The sequence below is a fragment of the Zosterops lateralis genome (genome assembly GCF_965231275.1).
Source record: "Zosterops lateralis genome assembly, chromosome: 3".
NCBI lineage: Eukaryota > Metazoa > Chordata > Aves > Passeriformes > Zosteropidae > Zosterops > Zosterops lateralis.
In genome coordinates this window covers 102,708,789-102,721,366 of record NC_139764.1, presented here as the reverse complement: position 1 = coordinate 102,721,366, position 12,578 = coordinate 102,708,789, and the positions used below count along the sequence as shown (strand labels likewise).

The 12,578-nt window shown below is 44.3% G+C and overlaps 1 protein-coding gene across 3 annotated transcripts in view; it reads right to left on the bottom strand.

Moving 5' to 3' along the window:
• The window catches only part of VSNL1 (visinin like 1), an 85,307-nt gene extending 76,665 nt beyond the window's left edge, over window positions 1-8,642 (bottom strand). The window contains exon 1 of one of the 3 annotated variants that reach the window (XM_083856192.1): window positions 8,571-8,642. The gene's annotated coding sequence lies outside the window, so the exon portion shown is untranslated. Of the gene's footprint in view, window positions 1-7,739; window positions 7,866-7,986; window positions 8,006-8,570 lie in introns of those variants that run through there. The other 2 variants (XM_083856193.1, XM_083856191.1) reach the window with 2 other exon arrangements.
• Between the last annotated feature and the right edge of the window lie 3,936 nt (window positions 8,643-12,578).

Here is a 12,578-nt window from a genome sequence, read left to right as displayed (position 1 = left end):
GCTGTACTCAACATCTGTTTACTTTGTACTGTGACTTCTTGCAGACTTCTCTTTGAAAATACCAGATACCTTGTACACATCTAGAGATATCTAGATACAAACCCAGCTGTTCAGGACATATCCTGGGGTGTATGGACACTACGGCCCAAGAGCTGGAGACCAGTGTGTGCCTCAGCCAGCCTTCCACTCTCTGCCTTTGCCACTGCCAACAGCCCCATGGGGGGAAGCAGAACGTGTATGAATGTATCCTAATTAGATCTGCAGGAGGCAAACCCAGTCACTGCTACTAGGCATGGACTGGCTCAAAGTCACTCCATTAAATCCTTGTACATGCACCCTATCTTTCTGTAGGTACAGTATGCATCTTTTATGTTGTTAGAATTTTAATAAAAGTATTTAACCTCATAGCACTGTTCATACAGCTGCACTTTCTAGAACATATGCAAAGGTCAGATCCTCGTTTTATAAAGCTCATAGTTTAGAAAACAAACACAAAACCACAGCTAAAATGCAAGATGAAGGAGGCATCCACCATGGTTAAACATGCACAGCCAGTATAGTCAGGGAGAGAGAGGCTCTTGAGCAACAGGAGACCTTTGGAGCAAAATCAAAGACAGGAAGCAAAGCCAGAGAGGGAGGAAGAAAGGGATCAGTGAAAGCTAAAGATGAGATAAGACATGAGGCAGTTAGTACCTGCTGACACTTCAGGATTACATTCTCATATAACAGAGTGGGAAGCCTGATTGAGCAATGTTCACCTCTTAAACCATGTAGAAACAAGTGTTACTTACTGATCTGTGTTCCAGTAGCACCTCTTTGTGGCAGACATTTGAGAAAAATGTAAAAAAATCACAGCCTCTTCCAACCATCCTGTTTTTCCCAAACTTGAATTCAAATGAATAAACAATAGCCATTGAACTAAACAGCTAAGAACTCACCCAGCAAATAAAACCTATTTATGAAGAATGATCAAGGCTATTTTGTGGTCTTCTTAGCATACCTGAGGAGGAGGATGTAGTCTTAGAAGTTACTTCTGTTAAGCACTTTGGCATTTCAGTAACAGTGGTGTACTGCTAGGATTTCACTGACAGAAGGAGGCAAGAATATTTATGCATATGGAAAAAAGAGTTTGTAATTATTTGACTGTCTTTATTTAAGGATGCATGATATAAAGCTTTAACAAGGTTAAACATGTAACATACTGATTTTATACTATTCTTCTAAATTTTCTCATTCCACATGGATGGCAGGGATCAGACTCCAAGTCAACTGGAGGTCTTTGTTGAGCATGTCCAACCTTACAATGTGGTGACATATCCAAGTCAGACTTAAAAAAAAAAATACAAACCCAAAATAAAACCCCCCAACATAACAACAACAAAATCCACTCCCCCACCCCCACAAAAAAAAAAAACCCACCAGAAAAAAAACCCAAAAACAATACCAGATCAAACTTTGTTAGACATTTGAAGATGCAGTCCTTTTGTACAAATCAGCCTGGTTTGCAAAAATCATTAGTATCATCAGATGTTTCATGCATCAAACTAAAATCACTTTTCAGGCTATCAATATTCCAAACTGAAAGCCTTTTATGCTGTTTAAAACACAAATTTCAAGAACATTCACAAATATTGGTACTCCATTTGTATGGTTTTAAAAAATGTATATTTTAAAGGAAAAAATGACTGTTTAAAAAAATTGTATATATTCTGGTGTAATGAAAGAACACTGACTGTAATGAAATTGACTGGATACGTGCTGGATGTCAACAATACCTGCACAGATGACTTTTTGCAGCATTATCCATTACATAAGCTGATTTTATTTTCAGTGCTAAAATCTTTTAAAAATGTTTCACTTTCACTAACTTTAGAAAATCTTAACTTTTTCTTCTACATATACGAACTTCTACTAAAAAAACAAAAGCATTTTAATTCTAACTACTAACTAAAATCTCAGATTTCATTCTCTAAGAGTCTCCAGTTACTTTGTATTTCTAAATATAGCAGATAAGAGTACAGAGAAATATGCTGTATTGTAAGAGCTTTTATAAACAAGTTTCTAATTTTAGACTACTCCATTCTGAATAAAGTCTAATTAAACCACATATATTCTCAAATGCAGTCCGCAAAAAGGAGAATATTCACATCTCCTCACTGCTATTTGATTCCATCTTACAGTGAATGACGTAATATCTACTTTTGAGTAAAAATGTTTTCTATAAAGTGGAACACTAAACTTTCACTAAAAAAAAAAATCGCTAATGTATTACCTTTGTGAAACTTTCAGGTATTAAAATCAAGTCCTAGGTACTCTATACACAACAGGCTCAACAGCTGATCTATTTAAGAGGGGTTTTTTTTCAACTACTTTGGGGATTGATTGTTCAAGAACTCGTAATTAAGTCCAGAATCAACACATTTTAACGCTAAGGATAATTAATTACTAAAAAACTTAGAGAGAACAGAAATACATTTTCCATTCTCCATGGTCTTTAAATCAAGATTGATTTTTTTTTTCTTCCCCCAAATTTGTATGTAAAAGGAGAGTAAAGGCATCGCTGAGTCAAATACTATGGCCTCTGCTAGACACAGTTAAAATGTTCATTAATCTCCCTTGTAGATTTAAATATTTATGAACCTAAGAGCTTTCATCTCTAACATACAACTTTCTATTTAGCTAGAAGTTAAAACTAATAAATGTAATTTTTATCAAAAGTTAAAACTAATAAATGTTATTTTTATCAAAAGTTTTAGAGTCTTTTATTAGTCTAAAAACTCTGTAAATTACTGTCACAACTTGTTTTGTTTTTGAGTACACATTTGGACTTGTACAAAGTTTGAGCAACCAAAGTAATTCCATTGCTTGATATTATATTGGTTGATTCAACTCATTAGCAGTTAAAACAAAACTATACTATTTTTTATCCCTAACTACTGTACAAAAATACCTTGACAGGACCAAAAAATTCAACACCCCTATCATTACAGATCTCATTTTTTAGATCTTTTCATAAATGAACTTTGAGGAAGTCTAAGTTAGTGAATAAGAAATAAGTAAATTTTTTTCTGATATTTAATAGTGCTGCATAAAAACAACAATGCTTCTCTGAAATCATCATTATTTAAAATTAAATCTGCTTTAAGGCAAAAGTGATTAAAGGTCATTTTAACCAAAAATTTTAGTATCTCATATTTATATTTGTGTAAAAGCTATAGGAATCACCATTATATCTTTTTTCCTGTACATCAATTCAGACTTTTTTAATACGGATTGTGTAGATAATCTTCCTCAAATGGATTTGTGTTCATAAAGTGATTTGTAAATTCTTTATTTTCCTATTGAGAAGTTCTTTTACTATAATTATGTTAAAAGACCCACTTGGTAATCTCATGTTATCACTTCTCATTACTCCAAAGCTTGTCGGTTGTTGACAAACTCAAGAATGTAGCAAACTCCTGATTTTTCAAAACAGTGAAACTGAAAAAGTTATAATACATTCCACTAATTTTTACAGTCTGGGATTATACATATATGACTTCATGGGGTTTATTTCAGGGAGAAGATCTTCAATACTATCTGTAATGTGTATTCCTTTGTCCTTGATATCAGAATTTTAGAACACATCATGCTTAGTTCAAAGAAAGATGCAGTTGCCCTTTCACTCCCAAGGAGCACAATTTATTTCAATTAGCTGTGGTTTTACAAGTTATTTTACTGAACATATTCTGTTCTATACTTTCCCTAGGGGAATAATCACAAAGAAAAACAGCTTGATATTTTTATAAAAAAATCAGTGAATTTTACTATCAAGTGGCTTCTATCTTATTCTTCTTCAACTGTCTCGAAACTACTTACTTTTTTCAACTTTCATCTATGAGACCATCTCTAATAATCTGCCTTAATGTCCTACAAATATATTATTGTCCCTTCAGTCACATTCACATCCAAATGTGGAAAAGCTCTTGAAAGCAGAGACCCTGTGGGTAACATCCACACAGTTAAAAAAAGAAAAAATACATATATATTCTTAGCACTTTATAACTTAAAAAGCGATAAAAATTTGTAGCAGTACTCTCAGATTTGGTATTCCACGAACATATATCCTTTTTATCATCTGCTTAATTTTCTTTCGAAAGGTTTATAGCTATTACTCTCAGAGCAACAGTATAAAATTCAAAAGGTAAGATTCTCTCTCCACGAATAAAGAGAAGTAGTTGGAGCTGAGGTAAGAAAGCGCCGCCCTGTGATGGGAGCCCATCTGGATCCTTACACCTTCCAGCACAGCAAATGCTCACAGCCTTCCCTGTTGGTGCTGTATTCCTGTACCACACAGATCTTTTGGTGATGCCATGGAGAGAAGCTATAGGGTAAACCATGGTCTTTCCCAAGGAAGAAATAAACAGCAAAGAAGATAATCGGTAAGGTGGAAAGGGATCCAAAGATGCAATGAGCACACATAAAAAGGAACAAAATTACACCCTGAAGGAAGGAAGAAAAAGCCCAAGGACACAGAAAATGGCAAAAGGTGTGCAAATGCAGGTAATAGTGACTGAAAAGAAAATGGGGACAGATGAAATGGTCTAGGCTCACTAGAAATAATGCAGGAAGATCACAAAGTGCTTTTCTCTGTTAATGTAAGACAACATTAAAGAAAGCAAAGAATCCATGGGCAATCAAACCCACCTGGAAACAAGCTTCTTTACAGACCACTCAAATGGATGACAAATGGGTTTTGCCCCAATGCACAGTGCTAAAACAATACCTATCAAAAACATAAGGATGAAGACTGGTGCTGACAATGTTTAACATCACAGACAAGGAGCCCAGCTGCTCGGGGTAAGTGCTGTGTGTTTCAGTTCCTAGGACTTCAAAATCAAATCTGTCTACCATACTTTAAATTTTCTAATTTTATGTTCAATTAGTGTACATTGCTGTTTGATTCACAATTAGAGGATGAGCCAGCATTTTTTGGCCAAAATTTTTGACATAAAATTCTGGAAATCTATGGGAATCTGCAAAGCTTGACAGAACTGAATACCTAAAATGGGAGCAAGAGGTACAGATACAATACAGAAAAGCTTAGGAATCCATTGTGCAGACAGACATAACATTACAATTCCAAAGCTGAGAAACAGAACCAGGACAATAGCTTGAAATGTAAACAGTTATGGAATCACCCACAACAAAGTTCACCACGTTCATGTGTTTGTTAAGGGAATCTGTATCCATTAGGTTTAGATCCTTCCTGCAGCTATACTGAATGTACAGACAGAGAGAAAAGTCAAGAGGCCTGCAGCAGCACAATGGTGCTGCAGCTCTTGAGCAGGACCCTGCTGGAAGGCACATCAGGATCCCCCCAGACCCCAGACATGCTGCAGTCAGCAGGATGTCGCACCCTGGGACACGTGGTGCTTTTCCAAACAGCACCAGAGCCAGCGGCATTGCATCGCTTCCATCCTGCACAGCCAGCCTGATTTCCTCTGCCCTGCCCCATCACATCCCAGCTAGACTTGGCCTCATCACCCTGGCTAGGGCAGTTTCCCTTCTGGCTGGTGCCGTGGGGTGGTATCAGCTGTGACTCTGCTGGTACAATGCAGCAGGGGAAGGCACACAGGGCTCAACGGGACCGACAGCGGCGGAGACATCTCTGGCATTTGCTGTGTGTTGGGAGTTACATAACGCTGTGATACTCCGGAGTAGAGGCCGCTTGGCGACACAACGGATCTGCAGGCAGTAGCTGGATGCTCCAGAACAAGAAGCACGTTGAAAAATCAGCGGTGCAAAGGTATAGTTTTGTATCAGACAAGAAGACAGGGCAACCTAGAAAACTGGTTAAATATTGCAGTCCTATGTCATAAAAGTTTGTGGATAAATAACAAGATTAAGGATTCAGTCCTTAATTAAAAGGCAGGGTAACACATATCCAAGATGAAGAACGCTTCCTTACTTTTCCTTGACACCAACGTTAGTCCAGACTACATCATGCTTTGTTTGAATGGAGAAACACATAATTGAAGTTTTAATTAGAATTGATCACAGTCCACAAAACTGAAATGGATTGTGCTGTTTGAACACTGTACTAGAAGATCTTTCAAGCAAACTGATGTTCATAAATGAACTATGTTCTTTTAAAAGGAAGGGCATTCTGTCACGTAATAGGGTAGTAGTGAAAACTAATGACTCTGAAAATGTGTCACAAACAACTACTAGGAAGTACACATTCTGAAAGGGACAGTGATTATGTATTCTGCAAACACTGAGCTTCCACATACATTTATTTTTCTCTGTGATTAATCTGTTGCATATCATATTCTGGTTATAAAATATGTCCATCCTTTTATTCTTCATAAAGAGATACTGATACCTCTGAGATCTGAACTTTCCAATATATAAACAAAGAGAATGCCTATCCACAGGCACACTAGTAACAAACATTGCTAAAAATATATAGCCAGCAGAATTGTTGGGCGAACAACCTGTATCTCTTAAATCCATCTGTTACATTAACATCTTCTGTACAAGAACACGGAATTTATTCATATATTTGGCCTTTTGATAATTGGCTATGGCTTTAATGCCCAAGTAATCGCCCTTCAGTTTTAATGAAAACGGCGGGTGTTTCCATCACCCTGTTATCTGCACCTTTGCTTTGCCAGCCGAACAGCCTGGCGGTGCAGGTAAATCCTCCCCGCCTCCTGCGCGGCTCCGGCTCCAGCGGGATTCGGGAGCGCGGTACCTGCGCCCGCTCCGACTCCAGCTGCCCCTCGCCCGAGGAAGGCGGAGAGCCCCGTCCCAGCCCCGAAAAGCCCCGAACAGGCTCCTCCAGGGCCGGGCAAGCGGAGGATCTGCAGCTGCCCAAGATCAACCCCCCTCGTTTCCCTTTCCCTCCCAATCCCCGACGGTTCCTCCGCACGCCGGCGGCCGGAGCAGCCCGCCCGGGCTGGGGCAGGTCAGGGAGGGGCTGGGTCCACCTAGCACGGGAAAGGCTCACGGCACTGGGGACGGGATGCGAATTCGGGGTGGGGGGAACCCTGCCAGTGGCTTCATGCAGGCAGGGGACCGCCTGGCTGCGGCGGGAGAAGGGAGGCGTTCCCTTGGGGGGGCAGTGGGGAGAGCGGGGGACTCCGGGGGGTGGGGACACCCCCGGGCCGGCAGGAAAAGCCCCGCACCGGGGGGGAGGGGGGCCGGGGGTACGGGCAGCCCCGCGGGCGGCAGCGAGCGGCGGGCCGGGAGACTACTGGCGGTGCCCGGGGACCGAGCCGTGCGGGAGGGCGGCAGCGCTGCCGTCCCCTCTGGCAGCCGCCGCCGGGAAGGAAGCCCGGGCAGCCCGCAGCGCCCCGCACGGCGCTCAGCCCCGGGGAAGCGTCCCCGCCGCAGCGCTGAGCTCCGCGCTGCCCCCGCAGCCCGCCCCAGGACCCGCTCCTTCCCGGCGGGGCATGGAACAGGAGGGCGAGGAAGCCCTCGGGGCTCCGGCAGGCGCTCCTGCCCCAGCCCCACACAAACAGCACGTCCCTCCGGGTGCGAGCACCTTATTTCCAAGCGATGCTGGCGCGCAAAGTTGCGCCGGTCGGGCAGACCCCACCCGCGCTCCCTCCATCCCTCCATCCCTCCCTCCCCCCTTGGCCGCGCACACCGAGCCCCGCAGAGCCCCGCACTCCGCTCCGCGCGGGTCAGCGCGGAAATCGCCTCCCTCGCTTTCCGCCCCGCTGCTCACGATCTGCCTCAACCCGCTCCACCTTTTGTTTTGATCTTTGGAAACGAAATTCTCTCTCCTGCCGTCTCCTTTCCCTCCTCCTTCTCACGCCTTCGTGTGGGAGATGCCCAGGATCGCACACCAGCTTTTGTTATCTCCTCCCACCTCCATCTTCACTCCGATTTATGCCCTAGTAAATACAGGAGCGCGGCACCTCCGCCCCGCACCTACCACCTGCAAACACCTCGCCTGTTAAATAAACCGAATGACAAAATAAAAGCATCCCTTACAGGCAGTACGAAAAGCGACAGAGCGATCGCACGGATCGGGAGCACTTTTTCCTGCCGTGCTGTGTGATGACCTTGCGAGGGCTGCTCTGGCGCTTGGTTTCGCGCGGTCGTTTTTTTCCTTTTTTTATTTTTTTTTTCCCTTTCCCTACTGGAAAAAAATCACGCCCTTTTCGCTATCCCTTTTCCAACGAGCACGAACGCCAAAGACTCGCTCTTCACCAAAGCGTTTCCAAGCACGGATCGTTAGGCGACAGCTCAGCTCTTCCCGGGATGCTGGCGGTGCTGTGTCCGACCGGCGGGGCTCGTTAACTCCCGGAGTTAACGGCGGATCGCCGCGGGGACCATCTCCCTCCATCTCCCCAGCGCAACAACTCCCGCACACCGACCGCGCACACCAACTTTCCCGGCGAGGACGATCCCCCGCCGCTGACAGCGCCGAGGCCGCGCACCCCCGCCTCAGCCCCGCCGCCTTCTCGGGGGACAACCCCGCGCGGGGCACCCCGCCGGCCGCTTCCCGCCGCACCTCGCGGGCGCGGGGCCCGGATCCCCCCCTCCTCTCCCCGTGCGGTCCCTCCCGCACTTACTGCGGGCCGGGGTCTGTCCGCGGTGCGGAGGAGGGCGCAGGGCCCGGGGTCCCGCGCGCTGCTGGGGCCGGAGGGACACGCGGCGCCGCCTCGGTGCGCGCCCGCCGCCGCTCGCGCCGCAGCTCCTGTGCGCGCCCCCGCTCCGCCCCGCGCGCCGCCCGCCGCCGCCCCGCACTGCAGGACCGCCGCCCCGCGCGCCGCCCCGCGCTCCGAGCATGCGCGCCGGCCCGGGCGGCGCGCGCGGAGCGGGGGAAGCCCCGGGGCGGGCGGGGCGCGCGCCGGGACCCGCGGGGGGCGCGGGGGGGGGGGGGGGGGGGGCAGAGCCCTGAGGGGGCCGGCGCTGCCCTCACGGTCCGCTCGGCCCCGCGGCCCCGGGCCCGCTCACGGCCCGGTGACGGGCGGGCTCCCTGTGCCCGGCGGGGTCCCTGTGCCCGGCGGGGTCCCTGTGCCCGGCGTCCTCCGTGCCGTGCCCGCGGGCTGCGCTTCGCCCCGCGGCTCCTTCGCTCCACGCGAGAAACCGTGCTGCGCCCCTGCGCGCGGGGACAGCGCCGGCAGCGCGGGGTGATCACGGAATCACAGAATAAATTAGGCTGGAAAAGACCTCTGAGATCATCGAGTCCAACCTGTGACCAATCACCTTGTCAACCAGACCATGGCAGAGTGGAACGTCCAGTCTTTTAACATCCCCAGGGATGGTGACTCCACCACCTCCCTGGGCAGTCCATTCCGTTATCTAATCGCCCTTTCTGTGAAGATTTTCTTCCTACTGTCCGACTTAAACATCCCCTGGTACGACTTAACGCTATGTCCTCCTATCGCCAGCTGCCGGGAGAAGTGGCCGATCCCGTTTCGGTACAAGGTGTGGCCCTGGTGCCCCGTGCCCGGCGCCGCCCGGGGCTGTCACACGGCGTCACCTCCATTGCCGGCCGCGCGTCCGCCCTGGCCCTTGGCCACAGGCTTCTTATACCATCGTGGAAGTTAATGTTGTTAGTTTAGCTTTAAAACGTTGTTCAATCCCTGAAAAGTGAAATTCAGCTGGTCTTGCCCTACGATATAAAACCCATCTGATGCTGCCCTGCCCTCAGTTTTGTCACTGTCACTGTGGTAGTTGCTGTGGTAGGAGTCACCCATCAGGGCTCCTCCACAAGACACTGCACAGCATGGAACCCACTGTAGGTCCTTTCTAAGGCAGAGACATACACGAGTGTTTACTTTCATGCATGGCAAGTTCTGTCACTGACTGTTTACATAAATTAAGCATATTTAGCATGTCCTAAGCACAACACTGCAGAAAGCAGATGGATACAGCAAAGAGGTGAAAGGCAGGCAAAATAATGACATATATATATAAAAGAGTGAGCTGCGCCATGCCTGTTTTTAACTATCTGTTCATTATTTCAGAAAGACAAAAGCATGAAGATTGTGTAATAAGCAATAGATAGAAATAATTCTTCATTTACTGTTGAAATGCCAAAAGAATTAAATTATAACACAAGCTGATGTGTGTGAATGTACAGGAAGTGACAGTATTTTTAGTTTGCTAATGTAGACAATTGAATTAATAAGTTATCTTTTTGTGATTGGCAAAAGTCACCAATTTTGCTCCCAGAATTACTTTTTTTTTTTGTATAAGACAGCAATTTCATGATTTTATGCTTTTTAAAAAAAATTCTCAGTGCACCCTTCTCTTCAGTTCATGTTTTGATTTTCTAGATGCATAAAAATACTGCCTGAAAATGCAAAAAATTTAGTTCCATTCCAGGCTTAGCAGAAAGAAACGGGATTTGATACACTTTACTGGGTGTCTCTGAAATTCATGTTTTATTTGTTCTGATTAATTTAAATTATTTTCTGTCATTTTCATATTTTGCTACCTCATTGCTTTCTTGGCCTGGCAGATCATTAATAATCAGCTCTAGCATAATGAAAGTTAGAGTGCTGTAACATCTGCTTCTAAGTTTTAACCACATTGGTCCCTCATATTTTCTGTCTCTTCCTTTGTTCTTTATAAGTTTGTCTTCTACAATCACAGTGCAACATTAACTCTGTGTGACCTATTTTGATTTTGTCCATATTGCAGTTACTGCCTGACTTCATCTCATCTTCGTAACTCTTCAAAGTGGCAGCAGTATAGCTATGGAGGTGCAGAGCTCTGGGGTGGCTCTAAACTCAGGTATTTACTTGGTGTCTTAGCTGGGTTTTCCTGTGTTCTTCCACAGCTGTCAAGGTAGCAGTAATTCAGGCAGCTGGTAGAAGGCTGCCTTATGCCTGATTGTCTGCTGTGTGACTGGGACTTGATGATGCCCATTCCTCATCATTCAGGGCCACCCTTTGCAAAAACCTGAATATTTGCTTACCCTCAAAAAGCAGAAATAAGAGGTTGAATTTAAAGGAAAAAAAGTGGCTAAGACATATTAAAATAGGACTTTTTCTATGTCATAGTATTTTTTTTAAGGCTAATTCAATGGCAGAATTTCCATCAGCTGCAAAAAGGGTGCAGATTAAGCAGAAGATGCTATGTAGTGTGTTTTCATATAAAACTTTCCCTGTCTGCATTTAGGTAATTCCATATAAAATCAGGTTACTTAGACTGCGTTTTCAAATTCATTTGAAAACTAGATATTCATCCAAAAAAAGAGGTTTTCTACAATATTAATCTAGAAAACTAGCTTATTTTTACATCACAGAAACAATGCAATACAAAATCCCATATAAAAGTGTATATACATATAAAACCTCTCCACTTGCATTATTAGTGCTGAGTAAAAAATGCCCATGAAAAAGCTTCATTTTGGTGTAGATCAACATTTTAATAAGAGTTACCTCTTATTCTATTCATGGCATTATCACTAGAAAGGTAATAATGACATTACCAGTGTGTGCTATTATGACACATCTTACATGGTGCTGTCCTTCACTGTGTGCAATTCCCAAAGGCCCTTGTAAGTTAGCTGTAAAAGTTTACCGGTTCACATCATTGGCATTTTCAGCCACTTAGCATTCATTTTTTATCTATGCAAATAATACTGTATTTTAGACTGTGGAGAATTACATTCCCTACGCTTGCTTCTCAAGATAGATAATGGCAGAATCTTCCATTTTCTTGCTGTACAGTTCTTTGGATTTCACAAGTGAAACTTGTTGCCAACTAATTGTTGCAACTTTAGATTTTTTTTTTAACCTAAATAACATGATGCTCATAATGAAGCTACAGCAATTTAAAAAAAAAAAAGTCAGGGTCTGACCCAAAGTTTCCTATTGAAAGTGTATATTTTTTATTTTACCCTCAGTATGAACAGTGTGAATATAATTCTTAGCCTTTGAATGAATAGCATAACAACATGGGTACCTGCTCTTTTACAGTCTTTCCTGGCTTACCTGGATCCTCTTTAGGCTTTCAATCTCCTGAACGTTCTGCTTATACCTTTGAAAGAAGCCAAGTGAGGCCCTAAGGCTCTGATCTTGTCAAGGGAGATAGATAGGCATCTCCAGAGGGAAATTCAAAATCTAATGAAGATGAGGATCCTCCTCTCCTTTTTTGTCTCCCTTCTTTGCGCTCCAGAGTAGACAATTCAATATTAAAAGACACAGTAGTCTCTGAGAGGACTCACTATCTCAGCAGGTGGCCCTTACTGGTATTGAGATGATTTTTTTTTTTTTAAAATTTAGCATGATCTCCTTTTTTGCAGATATCAGTTTAAATGCAGAATACCATTTTGGGGTTTGCTTTTACCCCCTCTCTCTTTTATGCTCAATACTTGCTAAGAATATATTAGCGTATATATTTTACAAGAATCAACAGCAGAAAAAATATCATTAAAAGGAATTTGAGTCTGTATCTACATCTCTGGCTGTATGCTTTATGTTCTGCCGGGCCTTTTGAAGGAATGATTGTCTTTCTTCCTTCCGTGTTCCCCTGGTGCAGTTTTTGCACACTGAGATGTACTTGTCTATTAGATGGGGAGCTGAAAGCAGCAATGCGGCTGCAAGGATTGGCAGAAGGGAGCT